Source organism: Coloeus monedula (assembly GCF_965178545.1).
Source record: "Coloeus monedula genome assembly, chromosome: 1".
In the NCBI taxonomy this organism is placed as follows: Eukaryota; Metazoa; Chordata; class Aves; order Passeriformes; family Corvidae; genus Coloeus; species Coloeus monedula.
The window spans coordinates 74,994,018-75,012,218 of record NC_138781.1 but is presented as its reverse complement, the minus strand read 5'-3'; positions in this window follow the sequence as shown (position 1 = coordinate 75,012,218).

The following is an 18,201-nucleotide window of genomic DNA, read 5'->3' as shown; positions in this document are numbered from 1 at the left end:
AGTGCCTGCAGTCGGTTCAATTCGGACTGATCAAGGCCTGATAACCTTCCTCCATCTCCTTTGCGTGTTATAAAGTAAATAAACATATAAAAATATAATCCAAAGGAATAAATTAATTTTTATTTGTTTACATCTAGGAGGGAAAGAGACAGCGCCTTCCCCCCAAAGCAGCTCAGGGCAGGAGCCATTCCGCAGGGAAAGCTTCCTGGTGCCGGTGCCGCCGCCGCAGCGCCACCACAGCGAACCGAGACCCCCTCGGCGTCCCGGGGGAGGCCCTGGGGTGGGCGCTGCCCCGCGACAGCCGGCGCACACCGGGCACCTCCCGCCGGGCACCTTCGCTTCCCCCGCCGCCAGCTCCCCTGCGCCCCGGGGCCCGCGGCCCCCCGCCCCTCACCTGAGGGAGCGCCGAGCTCCGTCCCGCCCCGCAGCAGCTCCCGGAGCCGCCGGCACCGCCCTCCTGTGCCCGGCCGCCCTCCCTCCCGCCTGCCGGGGCGGCCCTGCCCTCTCCTGCCTGGGTACGGCGGCCGCGGGGAAAGGTGAGCACAGAGGCACAGAATCAGAGAGTCATCAAATCGCAGAGTCAATTTGGTTGGAAATGACCTAAGGATCTCTGAGATCATCAAGTCCAGTCTATGATCCAAAGCCGCCGGGTCAGCTAGACCATGGCACTGAGTGCCGCGTCCAGGCTTTCCGTAAGTACCGCCAGGGATGGTGAGTCCACCACCTCTCTGCGTAGCCCACTCCGATGCCCAATCACTCTTTCAGTGAAGAAATTCTTCCTGATGTCCAAGCTGAACCTCACCTGGCGCAGCCTGAGGCTGTGTCCTCTTGTCCTGTCACTGGTTACCTGGGAGAAGACGCTGACCCCCACCTGGCTACACCCTCCTTTCAGGCAGCTGTAGATAAGGTCACTCCTGTGCCTCCTTTTCTCCAGGTAAACGTGCCCAGCTCCCTCAGCCACAGCTCATGGGATATGCACTCCAGACCCTTCACCAGTCCTTGGATGGGCAAGGAGGAGGAACAAAGGGCTGTGGGAGCAGGCTGGTGTCTGGGAGCATAGGACAGCCCGGGCTTTGCTTAATTTCATACAATGAGGTCCCCATGCCCTACAGTGCTAAGGAAGAATCTGGTAACCGCAAGAGGATATAAAACCTGAGGGTTAATAAAGTTGAAATTCAAGGTCCCCACACATTGCCTTATTGTTTTTCTGAAGCCACCTCCATTGACTGGCAGCATTCAGAGCAGAAAGCCCCGCAGAACAGTGTGGGTGAAGGAGAGGAGGTAAAAGAAAATGGGTGAAACTTGTCCCCAGGAGCAAGTCTGTGGGAATGGCCTGTGTTACACTAGACAGGCTGAACAGGGAGGTAAGCAGATAAACTCTCCTCTGGTGCAGAACCATGTTTTGGATAAACAACCGTTTGAATGCATGCAGTCTCCTTTCTTGGTGCTCTGCTGAAAGCCCTCCCTGTGGTGTATCTGCAGGGGCTTTGTCGCCTCACTGCCAGCCTGTGATGTTTCTCTTACAGAGGAACAATGTGCTGGTGTCCTCAGGATGCTTTCTGTTGGTGTTTATAATCTCTTTTTGGAAAGAGTTTGGACTGGCTCTTGAACCAGCATTGCAACAAATGGCTTGTTGGTTGTGCGGTCCTGTACACAAAAGCAGTCTGTGCCTGGGAAACAGGACGGTGGTGTTAACATGACACTGTGCCCGGCTAATCTTGAGCTTTGGAAAGCTTCCCTAGGCTGTGGTGCTGTCCTGCACAAGAGCTGGGAGCAGAAAATCCCTTTCCTTCCTAGGACTTTCACAGCAGCGTGTTTGGAGTACCAGTGCTTCGTGAGTTTGGGCTTAAGTTAGTGCAGTCCCATGGCAGAGCTAAATCCCAAATCCCCTGTAAGTAACATGCAGGTATCAGAGGGGCTGCTGCACCTGAAATGAGGAGACAGCTACAGGAACTGAATGCTCAAAGCACGTGTTTTGAACTGTGGTAAGAGTGTGATTCCCTGCTCTGGCTGCGCTCTGTTAACAGCTTCTTTTGCTGTTTACCATTCTCACCTTGCCTAGACCTCTTCTGCTGTTCCTGCCTTCAGCTGTACACTTCAGTTCATCTTCTTCTCTGTCGTGCACCAACCCTAGTGTTTGCTTGATCACATAATAATCCAATTCTGCTTGCTTTCTAGCCAAAACCAATTTACTTTCTGCTGTTTTAGTGAGTTGAATTGGCTTTGTGCTGCAATCAAATGTGCACTGGAGCAAGGACTTGGCAGAAGCACATGTCCCACAGGGAAGAAACTAGGGGAGGGATGGGGGAAGAGGGCTACCTCTCTTGGCAGCAGTGAGTGGTGACTGTAACTGAAGCCCTGATGTGAAGTTGCAGTTTGAGACACCACTACCCATCAGCCTTCTCAGTTTGGGGCTGTCATCTGGCTAGCAAAGGCAGCCTAACAGCAGGAGTGTTTTACTGTTTTGTAGCTTTGTTTGTTTCTAATTCCTACTGTTTCTATTTAAAAGCTGTTTAAGCTAGTTTGGCAGATTTTACCCTAAAGATTAGGGTGCCTGCATGAACTCTGTTCTCCTCTCTAGATGACAAATATTTGGGAAATAGATTCATCATTTGCATCCAGCAGAGGATATCTGCTCTTGATGGGGGGGCATGAGGAATTATGTCTGCCTTCTGGTGGGCAGGTTTCATACAAACAGTCAAAAAATCGCAAGGAGACATGACAGGAAACAGACGTTTTGGAGGGGCTGAAATATAAGAGTATCCTTGACAGCCACTGTTTGCAGTATCACTAGTAGTTTTGTTAAAGTATTTCTCGTTCTGGGCTGAAAGGGTTCAAGTTAAGGCCATTTTGGTTTGATGGAAGACTGGGTGGAATTGAAGGGATGCTATTATGGACTGGGTAAAATTCAGTGCAGCAGGTGGGCAAAGTAAGTGTTTAGAAGTGTTTAAAGTCATTATGGAACCAGGTAGCTGAAGTAAGAGGGTCACAACCAATGAAGAATTACAAGGTGAGATCTACATAAAAAACCTTAACTTTATGACATAAGGGTTCTTCCCTGGAAACTCATAAAGAAAATGCAAGATAGGTATTGACTGCTGGAGTTGCCTATATATGACATAAGAACCAGTGAAACAAGCAACAGAAAATGATGCTGACTAGGGAGAAACATCCAAATGTAGGAGTAGGAATGTGTTTCTAAGGAGAAAATCATGAAGAGATTAGATATGGTACTGGCTAAATTTAAATGACAACCACCAAGGAAAAAGATCAGATCATTTGTTCTTTATTGCAGGTGAAAGGATGCTGTGTTGTATGTAAGCAGATAGGTTTGTATCAAACATACACTTGATTCTGTCATCAATTTCTCTTTGTAATAGAAAAAACCTTTGGGACTGAATTTTGGCTAGCTGATGAAGTCCAGAGGGACTGATGTACAGAAAATGAAGTGTGAACTGTTTTTTTTTTTCCTGGTAATTTACTTGAGTAGGTCACATCTATGTCTTGGATCAGTGTAGTCCTGGACACATGCTCCAGTCTAACAAAACAAAATACAACAAAACAAAACAAAAAACCTAAAACCTAATCTAGGTACAGGGTACAAGGTGCTATAAATAGATCTCCAGGGACGGATTTCTCCAACCAGGCAGGCAGGCAGGCAGGCAGGGCACCACTGGAGTCTGTTCAGTCTGACAGGAACACTAAGCTCCTGAGATCAGCAGGACTAAAATTAGCTCTGGAACACTATTTTCTACCCTTGTGCTGTTGCTTTTATATGAAATCTGTTGTTTATTGTTATAAACAACAAGAAAAGAATTTGGATTGAAGGCTTTTTTTTTTTTTTTTTTTTTTTTCCTTTCTTAAGGAGATTTTGAAATCCCTGGTCTTTGGAATGGGAGGTAAATTCAGTTTGGGAACAAAGTAATTGGTTATGTGTGGTCAATTTTTTCCTGCTAATGACAAAAAAAAAATCTCAACACTAAAAATTTTTCAGCAAAAGAAATGTAAAGAGTCATGACTGTTTTAATATTAATGTTGTATCCTTGGTGTGTGATACTACAAATACTAATTTTTAAAAGCAATGGAACCAGTCCTTGAGCTTCTTTTATTGTTGTCTTCGGAAATGTGTGAATTGGTTGGTTGGTAGTTGTTTCTCTGACAAGGCTGAGTCCTTCCCAGCATCTTCTTACTAATTGTCTAGTTCTGGTTTAGAGATCTTACAACACGGCTTTCTGAAAAGTGGGATTTTGTCTCACTGAATCTAGACCCTGACTGAGGAATAGCCAGTTTCTGGGACACATCCGAAACAGGCTGAAGGTAGTGAGGATGTTTCTTTTGAAACCTTGAATCCTAAAAGGCTGTTATCTGTGGGCCCCTTCATATTTACATCAGCTTGAAGAACAGAGCTGTAACACCAGCCTCAGTAATACTCTGCATCACCACAGCTGTCACTTTCATGCTGGCTTTCCTCAAGTTCTTTTGTTGCTGGCCACCCAAGATGTATCTGAAACCTTATCATTAATCTTCTTTTTCCCTGTTCCTAAATGGAGTTATAGTAGGCTAAAGCCATTTTTTCCCTTCTAAAATATTGAGCAAAACCAAAATGGCTTTTGAAATCTGAGAGACTGTTAGCATTAAAATTTCTCCCTCATTTCTTAACAGCCCATTCTCACAATTTCCATCTGTGTTGTGCTGAACTTGGGGGAACCCTTGTCTGTGTAGATCTTGGAAACTGTCTGCAACCCCATACTTAGTTTTCTGTAATAATTTACCACTTAAATGTGAAAATATTTCAGGACAGAAATTTGCTTTCAGAGGACTTTTAGACCCTGTGTAGATCTCTGCAGTCTTGACTACTCTTAAATTCACACTGGTGGACCTTTGTGCGGTGCTTTTGTCGACCATCCCAGAGGTCTCAGTAGTCCTGGGCTTCTGATTCTGTATGCCAGTTTGCAAATTGCACAAAATTGCAGCAAGAGCAGCAATCTGGGAGCTCAGGCCACTTCCCTGTCTCTTGGCATGAGTACATTGCATTCCATTTTATATTAGTAAAATATTTATGAAGTTTTATTAACATAGTAGGGGCTCTTGCTCTTTCACAAGAGGTAGGAATTACGAGCAGCCTGCCTTCTCTCTGATTTAATCTGCTTTCCCATCTAGTGTTTTTCTTTTCTCATCCAGACACAGATAAAATCCAAAAACAGGGTATTTGTTTTGTGGTCAAAAGTATCAGGGTTGGAGGCAACACTTGGGGCAGTCATTGGAAAGATTTCTCGTGGATAGAAAATTTATGAAGCTACAGAGGTGCTGGGTTCAGTAATCGAGCCTTAAAAGGTATTCAAACATTTTGTTCCTGAAGAAAACACATATTCCTGGGCGGCTCTGAGCTATTTACATCTGGTTGGTCTGTCTGGAGCGCTAAACATTGGCAATTGTATGTGTTAAGAAGGAAAAGGGGAATTAAATTTAGGTGTCCAGTTCATGCAAACAATTTGTCGTGCTTTCTTTCGACCTCCTGAAAAAGAAATGCAACAGTGGCATCCTGTGGCCCAAGCAGTTCATGGCAGGTGGGTTTGGTTTAGGGCAGAATCTGCCACCGAGGTCTTCCTGCACTGAATGAGAAATGGATCAAGTTATTTCTAAGTTAGTTTACAAAAGAAGCCCACGATATTTCAACACAGCGCACATTTAAAACCTGAAGTAAAAAGCTGGTATTTACTTTTCCACCATTTTATCTTTTCTGCTAATTTTTCTACCAAACACCTTGGTGTTTGGGACAGAGAGGATGATTTCAGTTACCCACCAAGGATACGGGACTTCTGCATTGCTGTCTTTATGCTGATGAACATTTCCTCCAAAAATAGGAGTAGAGGAGAGACTCCTGTTTCTAATAACCTACGGTTTAGTGCACCATACTGGGTCTAAAAACGAATGTTTCAGGGAAGTCCGATGAAAAGAAGACAAATAAGAGTTGTTTTCCCTTGCACCTACATCATACCCAAGTGCTCACTCCCACACACCCTATGTGGGTCACTTGAGTTTTTGGAAGTCCTGGCTTTAACGTGTTTAACTTGGACAGGCTGCGATTTCCTTACCTCCTCACAGGCAGATATAGGCAGCCGTGACCACCAGGCTCTCTCCAAAAGCTTTCAGGCATGCCAGAAGGCACGTGAACGAGGAACATACAGACTCACCTGCACTCGTGGGCAATTGGCCAGCAAGCTCCTGATTGCCTCACTTTTATTTCTCCTCCCCCTGGTTTTACGGTGGCTTCTCTTCTGTAAGAGAGGAGGTGTTAAAGTGGTGTCTTTTAAAGCCTCTTCCTTCCTACTTCTTACCTTCGCACATAGAGGTGTAAGTGCTATTGAAGGCTCAGCATCAGGAAGGAGTGGGGGGGGGGTGGGGGATGAAACGAAACAACTTTCTTTGGTTTAGTTTTTCATTTTCTTGTATCCAGGAGGCTCTGCACGTTCTGAGTCATCTACCTTGAGAACTGGAAAAGCAGAGTAGGGGCAAGGTTGTCCTCTGCTGCCTGTGCTTGGAAAAACCTGTGGGCATTCAGTTTTCTGTTGTGCAGAAAAGTCACCATGTGATGGCTGAAGCAGGAGGCAGGGGAACAAAACCAGCAGCAGACAGGGGCTCAGTTGTTGCCTTTAATGACGAGTAAGTACTCTGAAGATTTTTGTGGAATTGCCTAACCGAGCTTGCACCACAGTTTCTGGACGGTGTTAATCCCCGGGCTGCCTCTTAAAACACGGACACGCATGAAAACAAACAAATGTTGAGACTGGCAGTGGCTCCAGAGATGTTAACCCTGCTCCTTTTTGTCAGTTAAACTGACAACCCAGATAAGAAGAGCCGGTGTTGGTATCGTCTCTTGCATAACAAACCGCTCTCGACAAAAGAAGCAGCCTCCTGTCAAACGAATTTCCTTTACAACTGCCGAGGGGACTATTTTTAGTTTCATCTGCCATTCTTTACTCCTTAATCATCAGCTTCACTTTTTCTCAGTTTTTCTCCCTTTTCCCCCTGAACAGCTAGCTCTGATACCAGGTACTGCTGATAATTGGCAGAGGAGCACGAGGGCACTGGGCTCTCAGCTGTTCCCTGTTAATGTGTGTCTGTATGGGATGCTACCGGCCTTGCCATGTCGAGCTCAGCTCTGGCCTGTGTTTCCACCTTCAGAAAAAGACAAACAGACCACTCTGAATCTAGATGAGGGATGTCAAAGACCAGCAAGTGAATGAGACCAGTTCTTGCCAGGAAAGGGTTTTTTTAGCTAAGGCTACGTTCAGAAAACATGCTTTAAGTTGCAGGAGTAGAGCTACAAATGTCCAGTGTTGAAGTGACATCACAGGCACACTGCATCAGCTTCATATACCATTGGCAAAGAAAGGCAGAGCCTGGCTTTTCCACTGGAGATAAAATTAAAGTGCTTTTGGAATGATGGTGTTTATTTCGTCAGTCTTGACTCTGTGGTACTGGCTGCTTTTCCTTTTGGTCTGCACGAGCCACTGCATGTTTGTAGCCTGTTGAGCAGCAGAATAATTCTTGCCCTCTGTCTGAGATATAGAACAGCAATCCTGCCTATCTGTAACCCATTAGAGATTTTGTAGTGCTATTTGCAAGCATAAGAGAATCTTAAGGCTTTAGTCATTCAGGAAGCAGCACTGCTTTGCTCAGTTGTGCCCAGTAATTCAGTCAGGTCCATCATCCTCCCAGCATCTTTATAAAGCCTAATTCAAGTGGGTTTTTATGTATTCTATACTTTCTTCCTCCACGGTATGCAAAAGCTTCAAATAATGAGTGGTTTCATGCCCGTTGTGCTTCTGTAAAGTACAAGTTTTATACCCATTTTATAGCTGGATTTGAGGAACACAAAGGCAAAATGAATAGCCCAAAGTCAAGTCTCTGGCAGCAGAGGAAATTATGATTCTGTCACCTGAGGGAAGTTAACAGTACTGAAGTACTAGCTAACGTTTTCCAGGGAAGTGCCACAATCCTCATAAAGAAGGAATCACTAGAAATGATCAAAAGTTTTCACCACCAGTATTTTCTTAACAAACATGAGTTTTCAAATGATACAAGATATTTGCAGAAAATGTATTTATTTTGAGAAAGTGAAGTAAAATTTATTGGATTCAAACAAAAAGGGGTTAGATTTATAATGCAAATGTTCCAATTGGTCTTTTCCCCTAGTGTAAACAAAAAAATAAAAAGAAGAAAACCTGGGAAGAAAGCAAAAAAGAGACCTGGTTTCTCCAGTGGAATGAGAATGCAAATGTATAGTTGATGGGAAAATAAAAACTACATCTTTTTTTTTCAGGCTTTCCTCTCTCCAGTCTTAGTCTTTTTGCCTTTTGAGTGTAACTGATTAGTGCAAGTGTGACCAGTCTCCTTAACCCTAATAACATGCACAGCACTTTGAACAACACTCATGAGCCAAGGAAAGTGAGAGGGAGAGAGCTGGGAAGAGGTCTTATGGCTGATGACAGCAGCTCCTTGTGACTTCAGCTGCTTTACTGTCCAGTAGAACAGGGATCTCCTTAGCAGTTTTTTCTGGCTCACCTCCTGCCACTGCCTGGCTTCTCATTGTGCAGTAGCTCCCACATTCGTGCACTTCTGCTGGGATCCACCTGGCGTAATCCCAGTCTATGAATAGCAGAATTATTTGTGGGCTTCTCAAAGGCTGGTTACCCCTGGCTGTGGCATACACCACTGTGCAGCCTACAGTCTGACATAAAATTGTCCCTGCTTTTCTTTTGCCAATATACCATTGTTTTTGACAGTGTAACTCTTTACTTTCAGCTTTCTTTATCAGGACATTTGTGAAAATCTATTTCTGATTCTGCTCTTTTCAAATCTCTGAATTAGATTTTGGTTTAGGAGCTGGAAGTAGAGAAAAAACATTAAAGGCAAGATTGGTTTTGTATTTTTGAAGATGCTTGAAAGTCTGCCAGAGAGCTGTCAGTTTACTGATGGTTTGTGACATATGAAAGCAGACAAGCAAGGGTTCATAATAATTCAAGATCTGTTGAAAACCATATTGAAACATGGCTAGCAGTAAGATTTTTTTTAAGAGAAATTTTTCATTGTCCATGTTCAGACTCAGAAGTGTATTTCAGCCCTTGCTGTGAGAAAAAAACTTGTGACTTTAGCTTTATGTGCACCCTTTGGGTTTTGCCCCTCTTGCTTAAATTTTCAGTATTTTCATCCCAGTTCATCTGTCACATCTCTTGCCTGGGTTCCTGGCAGGGACACTGCCCTTAGGTGTCTGCACACGTGGAGTCCCCATTTCCCTGCTGCCTGGGTATGTGGAACCTTTCTTTCATGCATTTATCCACTCATTCAGTAGTCCACTTCCCTGCCTCTGTAGGCTTTTGTTGTTCTACAAAAAGGAGCAATTGAATCTTCTCCTGGATCAGTGGTGTGAGAAGTAGCAAGAAACTTCTTGGTGAAGACCCTAGAAAAAAATCATTTAGGTTCCACTGGGTGAAGAGGGCCTGACCTTCAGAATTTCCCATGGTGTGTTAAGAGGATTTGGGCTAAGATCTTAGGAAAAAATGAGAACTCTGCTTTCAGAATGGCCATGAAATGAGAAAGCCAAAGAAATAAACAGATTTTCCTCTCGCACTGTGTAAAGGGCTCTCTGCTGAAGAATCACCAGCTGAATGCATATAAGAAGCTGCCAGCAATCATTAAGCTCAATTAACCATATTCTTGTGCCCATGATAACATCTGTGGATTATTTAAACAAAGTGATGGTGGGCAAGGAGGAGAGGAAAATTGAAGAAAAGAGGTTCTGCTGTGAACACTGTACCAGCATCATCCAAGCGACGCTGTAATACAGAAACTGGGTCAGAGACACCCTTCCCCCTCCATGCTGCTGTCAAAGTTATTTGAGTGTCTATTGAAACCCTCACAATAGAAGAGTTTGGCTCCTGCATTTGCTAAGAAAAACTGATTTGTGTTTTGCTTAAACAGAAAAAACTGCTGGGTAATTTTCTGAGCAAGTACAATGTGGCGGTTCAGTAGATTCCTGAAAGCTGATTTCTTGGTGATTTGCTTTTCGTTTAATAAGACACCAATGCTTTTATTTAGCATTTCAGAATTGGCATGCTGAATCTGTGTTTAGGAGCCTTAAAACTCTGTCTTGCCTCTGTTAGTTTTAGGACTGGCACTGGTAGTCTTCCTTCAAAGTCTGAAAGACTGCGGAAAGTCTCTTGAGAGGTTATCTTACTGATGATTTAAATCTAAGTTAATTTCTTTATTTGCTTCAAGGATAATTGAAGTAAAATATATTACTTTGGAAGTATGGCTTGGATAGATTTAAGCACAGTGCTGTTCTGGACTCTTCCCACTGCCCTTTTTAATCCTTGAGTCTTTCATCCTTGTTTACAGCTGTCCCATTAGCAGTCTCAGCCTTCTGGTGTGCTCTGTCTGCTCTGGGATTTTTCCATCTTGTTTTTCTGGCTTCTTTCAGGGAGTACCAGTGGCTCTACCTTGTCCTGAAAAGAAAGCAAAACTGCACTTCATGCTCATAAGGACAGTGTGCACAGGTTGTGAGTAAGCACAGAACCTGGGTGTTTGGCTATAAGGAGTGACATTGTTTTGCAGTCCTCATAAGCCCTTCTTCCAAAGGAGACATGAATGAAGTCCAGAGTCTGAACCTGTTTTCTAATATTAAGTCAATAAATTATCTAATTTCACTTCCTCTCCCTGCTGCCCTCAGCATGCAGGGAGGAGTGAGCACATGCCCTCTCACACATTTTTTCCCTTATATAAAATGTCATTTATTTCCTGAAAATTGCCCAGCTTGATGGACAGTCTGGAGCTGGCTGGGGGACTTAATTTGCCACGGAGCCCAGAAAGGTGTTTGGGCCATGGCTACTGGGAATTGCACACCCTAAGTAGTTGTGACATCGTGTGTTAAGGAGGCATGTTTGGGAGTGACGAAGGAGGAGGAGATGGAACATCATTTCCTTGTTTTCTCTGTACCTCAGTCTACTCTCTGAACAAGGTATTTAATTGTTATCAGGCAAAAATGAGAGCCTTTGTACCCATTCATATGTAGCTTATTTCTGTTTCTTCATCTTATTGTGTATTAAAAAAAAAAAAAAGGAAAAATAAAGGAAAGCGTTCTCGGGTTTGTGAGTTAGCTTCAATAGTGATCATCTCTTGAGCTACCTTTCTTAACAGGCACATAATTACCTATGTCAGCCTCTCTTCCTTGCATTCTAAGTACCAAGAGGAAGAAATAGAAATTCTTGCCATTCCACCCGATTGCCCAAATTTTGGGAGAAACTCAAGAAGGGAAGCCTGAAGTATGATGGCAGAATGACTTCTCTTTTTATGAAGGCTAATCATTTTCCAGCCCTGTCTCTGGCAAATCCTCTATCTGTAATAATCAAGTCAGTACATACAACATAGTTTTTTGACAGAACAATATTTCTTCATAATTTAGTAGCATTGTACACACACAAAAACAGAGTTATAATTAGCTCTCATCCCTGAAGTTGGAAGAGCTTTTCAGTTCATTGGAGGCTGCTGGCCAACTCTCTTATCTAATTGGATGAAGTTCCTACTTTCTCCCATTTGTATAATGTCTGCTTTTACACAAACTCATTAAGTGCAGCTGTACTCCAAGTTTCTAACAACAGCCCCAGTGAAGACAAGGCAGAAGTTTAATAGCTGTTCTGTTCTCTCTTTTTCATCTGATCTCAATCCATTTTGGTGGTTGATGTGTGCCCAAACATCTTGCCCTAGCACCTAATTCTACCCCCTCCAGCTTTTTATTACGAATTATCTTAATAATTAGAAACCAGACAAATTACATAAGATTGATCTCTCTGTTTTGAAACTGGAGAGTTTTCAGCTTGCTTTCAAGGAAGATGGATTTAAAGCAATTATTTGTTTCTGTGAGGCATACAGAAGTGATTTTCCCCCTTCATTTTAAAGCTGGCATTAAGATGAAATCACATAATTACTACAGTGTTCTTTAAATCTTCAGAGGCATTAAACTGATTATACAGGTAGAATAACAGCATCATAGTTAATATATTAAGGTTTTTCATTTAGATGGAATTTTTGGCATTTTAAACCAAACAAACCCCTCCACTTTTGTCAGTCTGACTGCTTTTTTTTCCTCATGTTGCCGTGTATAATTTTAAATTTCTACTTAGCTGAGTATACAGAGTAATAGAAAGTCTTCATTTGCCAGAATTCAAATTTTTCTTACAGTACTGCCTACATACATTCAAATCACATTTACAAAGAAATGTTTACCACACACTTCCAGCAATACAGATACATCATTAGTGTATCAATAGTATTAGAGTGATTTTATAACTCTTATGGATGTTTTTTTTTTCCATTGAAGAGCTATTCCAAGTTTTACTGGGGAACTTGCAGCTGTACAATTTCCTTTTCTTACTGTGTTCCATCTTCCCACCAAACAAGGGAAGCTGGAGGAGAGAGGGAAACTCAGGGAAGAAGTTTTCTCACAGCATTGATTGTTTCATGAGGACACGTATCTGTGATGATGAATGCTCTCTCTTATATAGCCAGTGATGGGGAGACATGGGTGACAATAAGGATGACATTCTTTGGCACTGGGGACTGAAGTTACAGCTGTGTATGTGCACAGGTCTGCAGTGCAAAAGAGGGGAGATAGCAAAGAAGCACAGTGAGACATCAGTGGAGGGACTCAAAGGGACTCCCTCTAAGCCTAAATTGAATAAGAAGGGAAATTTCCCTCTGTTGGTGCTCCAGCTCCTAGCATCGATATTCCCTTCAGGTTGTAGTTCTCTCCTGGCTCTGAAGGTTACCAAAGGCTTGACCCTTACAAGGCTCACAACACCTTTAGCTCTGTCTAGCATTTAAAGATGCAAACATCTGGCAAAATCCAAAGGCCAGTATGAATAGGGAGGACCTACTGAACCCTACTTCCTCTACCTTAGAATCTTCCCTCAGTTCAAATACTCACAAAGAGGTACCAGAGTTTAACATTTTTGTTTCTATTCCTGTGAGTGTATGAAAACTGAGCAGTGTTGTAACCAAGTCCTTGTTGAGAGACCTTTATGGCAAAGTTGGCAAAATTCATGAGTGCAGGTTGAATATCAGTCTTTTTGATAATGATACCAAGAGGTAGTTTAATTCTTTGTTCTAATATAAAACTTAATCTTAGCATGAGTCACAAGTAGCTTTGACTGATAAATGTCTCTAATCAAAAACTGAAATCTGTGAACATCTCTTGTTTTCAGATAATTGGCTCCATCTATAGACATGTTCCATCATGATCTCAATCCCTGTGTAGACAAATATGAAACATGGGCGTTCTCCTTGTTTAGAATCCCATTTGTTGTCTGCACTGGGGCTGCTGCCCCACATATACATAAAATAGCTTGTCTGACATTCATAAGTGAGAACATTTAGGTCTTTTCTACACAATAAAGATAATGCCTTCTAAGTGTGCAAGCTTATTTTTAGAGGAAATATTTATGTATTGAAAGGGCTTTTATAATGCTGGAATATTTGTTTTGCCAGCTACAGTCATCATAGGTACATCATTAAATTTACAACAGTAGCTGCTCTCTGCTAATTTTGTAATGTTTTGACAGAACTGAAGACATGAATGTATGTTTGTGCTACTAGTCATCGGTGAATCATACCACTTAATTGGATAGGTCAAGAAGAGAAATAGATGTGGTCTTTGGGAAATGAAAATGGCTTCTTTCATTTGTGACTTTGAGTTTGTTTGTACACTGCTTTTGTTGGAAGTAGCAATTTTTGATGAGGATTATGGAAAAAGTGGTGACTTATTTTCCTAACACTTGAGTGAGTGGTGATAGTTGTTGGAGGATGTGATGACAGAAGAAAAGCGGGCTTTAATTTTGGTTTTGAAGTGGGTGGGGGTGGACAAGTGGATACTCAAGACACATTAATGAAGTTATGTTGACAACTGTTAAGTGTGAAGTCTGTCATGTATCTCATTGCAGTGAATGTGTCTTTATGAGCAAACTGCATTGGAGACATCTGTGCAATTGTCAGCTGTAATTAAAGGATGATTCAGCAGTGGACATACAGCTGAAAATGAAGGACAGAATGATTTTTTTTAATGTGGGTGTGTATACTTCTGTTTGCCAAAAGTGACATATTTTTTTGACTAGCTAATTCTTTCCAAGTATCTACTAAACAAAAAAAAAAAAATATTTGACTTAATTTCTATTTTTTTTTTAAATAAAATTTCTGCAGTAGGAGAGAACCTGAACATTAAATTTAAGGCAAGCAAGTGGAGACTTTTTGATCATACCCTTGTTGGTGGCATTCTGGCGACACATGGAGAAATTACTTCCAGAAAGACTTGGGAAAGCATGAGGTAAAACATCACTTGTCAAGCATGCAAAATAAGCAAAAAAAGGGTACTGCTTAGAGCAGGGCACCTCTCTGCTTGCATGCGCCGTGCTCACTTGTAACACACGTTACAGCTGTGTGTCATGATCCATTTTCCTAACACCTTTCTGACTCTGCTATGGATTTTGATGTTGCTTTCAGGGCTTGCAAGGGACAGCTGGGGTTTCTCTTCATAAGGGATGAGCAATATTTGGTATGGCTGGCTGATTTTTCACCCTGCCACATAGCTTCCCACCACAATCAACCTGAACTTAAAGAAAAGTAGACATTTGAAGAAAAATGCAGGCTTTTCTCAGGTATTTGAATAGCTTTATATAGCAGTTAAAGCTGTTCTGCAGCTATCAGTGCAAATACTAAAATATTTCTTCCTAGCTCCTGTTAATATTGATGGGAGTTTCCCAGTAGATAATGATGGGAGTAGTTCTCAAGTGGGGTAGCATGCTTTGAAAAGTGTGTGAAGAGGAGGTTAGGCCTATCTGAACCTTGGATGCTGTCTCATCTGTTGTTGGAGATAGCTGTATAAATTTATCTTTTTATACTTCTTGAATATCTTTTATGACCTTTGGAGTGCCCTTCCTTTCCCCCTCCATCTTGGCAGAAAGCAAGGAAGCAGCTACAAAGTAACATCACTGATGTCTAATTCCAGAACTGGAAGCTGTTATTTGGATGTAACTGGAAGCAGTGCTATTTGTCCTTGGTTAAGGATTGATTTTGTGTCCCTAATGAAAACACTGGGATAAAGAATCGTGCTGATTTAGGTGGTAGGCAGCTGGAGTGAAGGGCTTGTTAAGTACCTGGTCTGTGAGGCGAAGGAGTGAGGAGGAGCTGAAAATGAGCATCTTTGTTTAAAATACATCTGTTTCTTTTCCATGGCCACGTTTTTCAAGTGTAAAAGGTATCAGCTTCTTTTCGAGTTGCGAGTTGGAGGAAGCTGTGCCTGCTGCTAGCAGTAAATGAGTTACTTAATAGGAAGAATGTTTGCAAAGCCTGGAGAGAAATAACAGCTGCTTTTTCAAGTAAAAAAAAAAAAGCAAACCACCCAACCCTATAACATTTCAAAACTGTAGCATGATCGGGGATTTTTTTTTTAAAGGCCTGGATGAAAGGAAATTAGTAATGTGTAGGGGGTGCTGAGTGGCCCAGGCACCTCACCTGTTTTATTCCTAGCTGTAGAGGGAATTCAGAGTTTGACACCAGATGTAAAGCAAGCCCAGAGCCACATGAACTACTAGCCAGCTTCCTTCAGCAACATTAATTTACAGTCTCATGAGAGAACACTTTGGTTTGCTGCCAGGTTTGACTTCAAGCAGAATTGTCGAAGGACAGAGCAGTGCAGGCAGTGGTCCCTTTCAGGCCACAGCATCTGGGCACTGGAGCAGACAGCCCAGGCTCCTGGCCGGGCTCCGATGCAAACATTACAGAGCACGTCTGTGCCCCAGCTCCCCGCTGAAAGGCAGCATTAATTATCCTGCAGCTCCGTGGCCCTGCTCCGCCTGCCTGGTGTATTACAGGGTGCTGGCATCTTTACTCTCTGGAAGTGGGCTTGCCAAAACTTGTGTCTGAGGTTGGCTGACGTGTTTGGCATTGCTGGGCCCTGCCAGTGGGTTCCTCGGTTGTTTGCTTGGGAGAAGGGCAGTGGAAGTGGTGTGGGCCAGGAAGAGGAGCTCTTTAGCCAAAGTCTCTTTGGTTTGCCATTGGCAATGCTGTGGGATGACACAGTAAGAAGTAGGGAAACGTGATGCCTCTCAGCTTTTTCAGCCATCCCATCTTAAAAGAAGTGCATTTCCAAAATGCCTTCATGCCTGTTAGGGCTTTTTATGTGACTTGTGGATTCACTTTCCAATCTTTTGCTGTTTTCTTTTGCTTTCTTTTCAAACTATCCCGTCGTATGTGAATATCCCATCCCTGGAAGTGTTTGAGGCCAGAGGCTGTGTGCAACCTCATCTAGTGGAAGGTGTCACTGCCCATGGCAGGGGGGTGGACTAGATGATCTTTGAAGGTCCCTCCCTACCCAGGCCATTCTGTGATTCTGTGAAAGGCTGTGCAGTTTGAATGCCAAGCATTCACGCTCGGGCAGCTGGAGGTGTGTGTTGTCTCACTAGTGACTTCGAGGGTTGAACCCAGAAGACAGCAAGAGGCTTTTTGACAAGTGACTTGTTTTCGGGGTTTTTTTGAATAACATTTAGTAAATCAGGGATGATTATTTCCACTGCAGCAGTAACGTACAGTCTAGGGGTTTTGTCCGTTTTAGTGCTGAAGACAGCATTTTCTCCTTTCCCAATTTCTGCTGTAGGTGCCCCAACAAAGACAAAGATTAAGGGTCTATCAAAGCTGTTGCCACCCTAGTATGTAGACTGCATGCATTGACTTTTATGTGTTTGCATCAGATATGCTCATCAGTTCATAAGACTGATTATTGTGGGTCAGTGGAACAATAAATCCAATTTTGGGATTCATGATACTTGACTAAAAGAGTGTTTTTTGAAAGATTATAAAATAGTTCTATGGCATGCATTTATATAATTTCATTACACAAAGTGCTTCTCCAGTGTAAGCTCTCCCCTACTGGGTCAAGTTGACCAAATGCTTTCCTCATTGCTGTAAGTAAACTTCCTGCAACAGGGGTTTATGGTGGATTGACCCTGGCTCGTGCAGCTTCTGTGGAGACTTACAGTGCCACTCAGGAATGTTTTGAGAAGGGAGCTTTCTGGCTTTGGCCTAGCAAAATTTCTTTTGTTTTAGTGTGCTCCTACCTGATTTTCAGACAGCCAAAATTCACCTTTGTTATCAAGTCTAATGTTCATTTTATCTTTATGCACCAGACCTCTTCTGTTCTCCCCATCTGCTCACTGTGCTTGGTCCCAGTGATAAGGTAAGCATTTAATCACAGATGCTAATCCATTAGCTTTTTAGAAAAATTGCAGTTATCTGACTGGGCAGAAAGAGAAGAATCTCTGAACTAATTTACCTAGTTTTGCTGAATTCCCTGTGGAAACTTAATCCCATCTTCCTTTGTTAGATTTTAGCTAGAAAAAATGCAGTACTGGGGCTGCTCTCCCCCAAGTCCTTGTCTTCTTTTTTCACAGAATAATGGCAGAGAGAAATGGTAGTACTTGCCCCACTGCAAAGTGGTTTACCTTCTACCTTGCAAAGAATTTAGTAACCTTGCTCTGTGCTGGGCAGTTGAATCCCAGAGCCCAGAGGACAGAGTCCATGCATTGCATTCTGTTGCTGTTGCTTCTTCTTTCAGTTTCAGGTTGACTTCCTCCACCGCCTCTGTCTTCATGGACACAGATAGAGGGGTAGATGTTCTGCACGTGCCTGAATTGTGCTTGAAAAGCATTAAACTGCGAACTTCAGGCACTCATAAAAAGTGCATTCATGACAGCACAGTGCACACATATGGCTGCAAAACCCACTCAAGAAGCTGGGTAAATTCTTAAAGCAGTTAAATACTCATTACTTGAACACATTCAGCTATGTTCTACCTGAGTTAAAACCACAGAAGGTAAGAGGCAACCACTGTGAATCAAGGGCTTGGTAACGTGAGCCTGTAAGAAGCAAAATACCTAAACACTTTTTGGAAACCAGTCATAACTGTAGGAAGCCTTCAGCAGTAACAAAAATATTTTTTTTGCTCTTGTTGAAACTTGCTAATGTGCATTTCCAGCTCCTGTTTGCAAGAATGGAAACCAGTTTTAGCAAACAAATAGAAGAGCCTTGCTGTGCTTTCTGCAAGGCATCAAATGAATAGGAGGGCAGAAAGGGTGACACTGTCCTTGGGCCCCA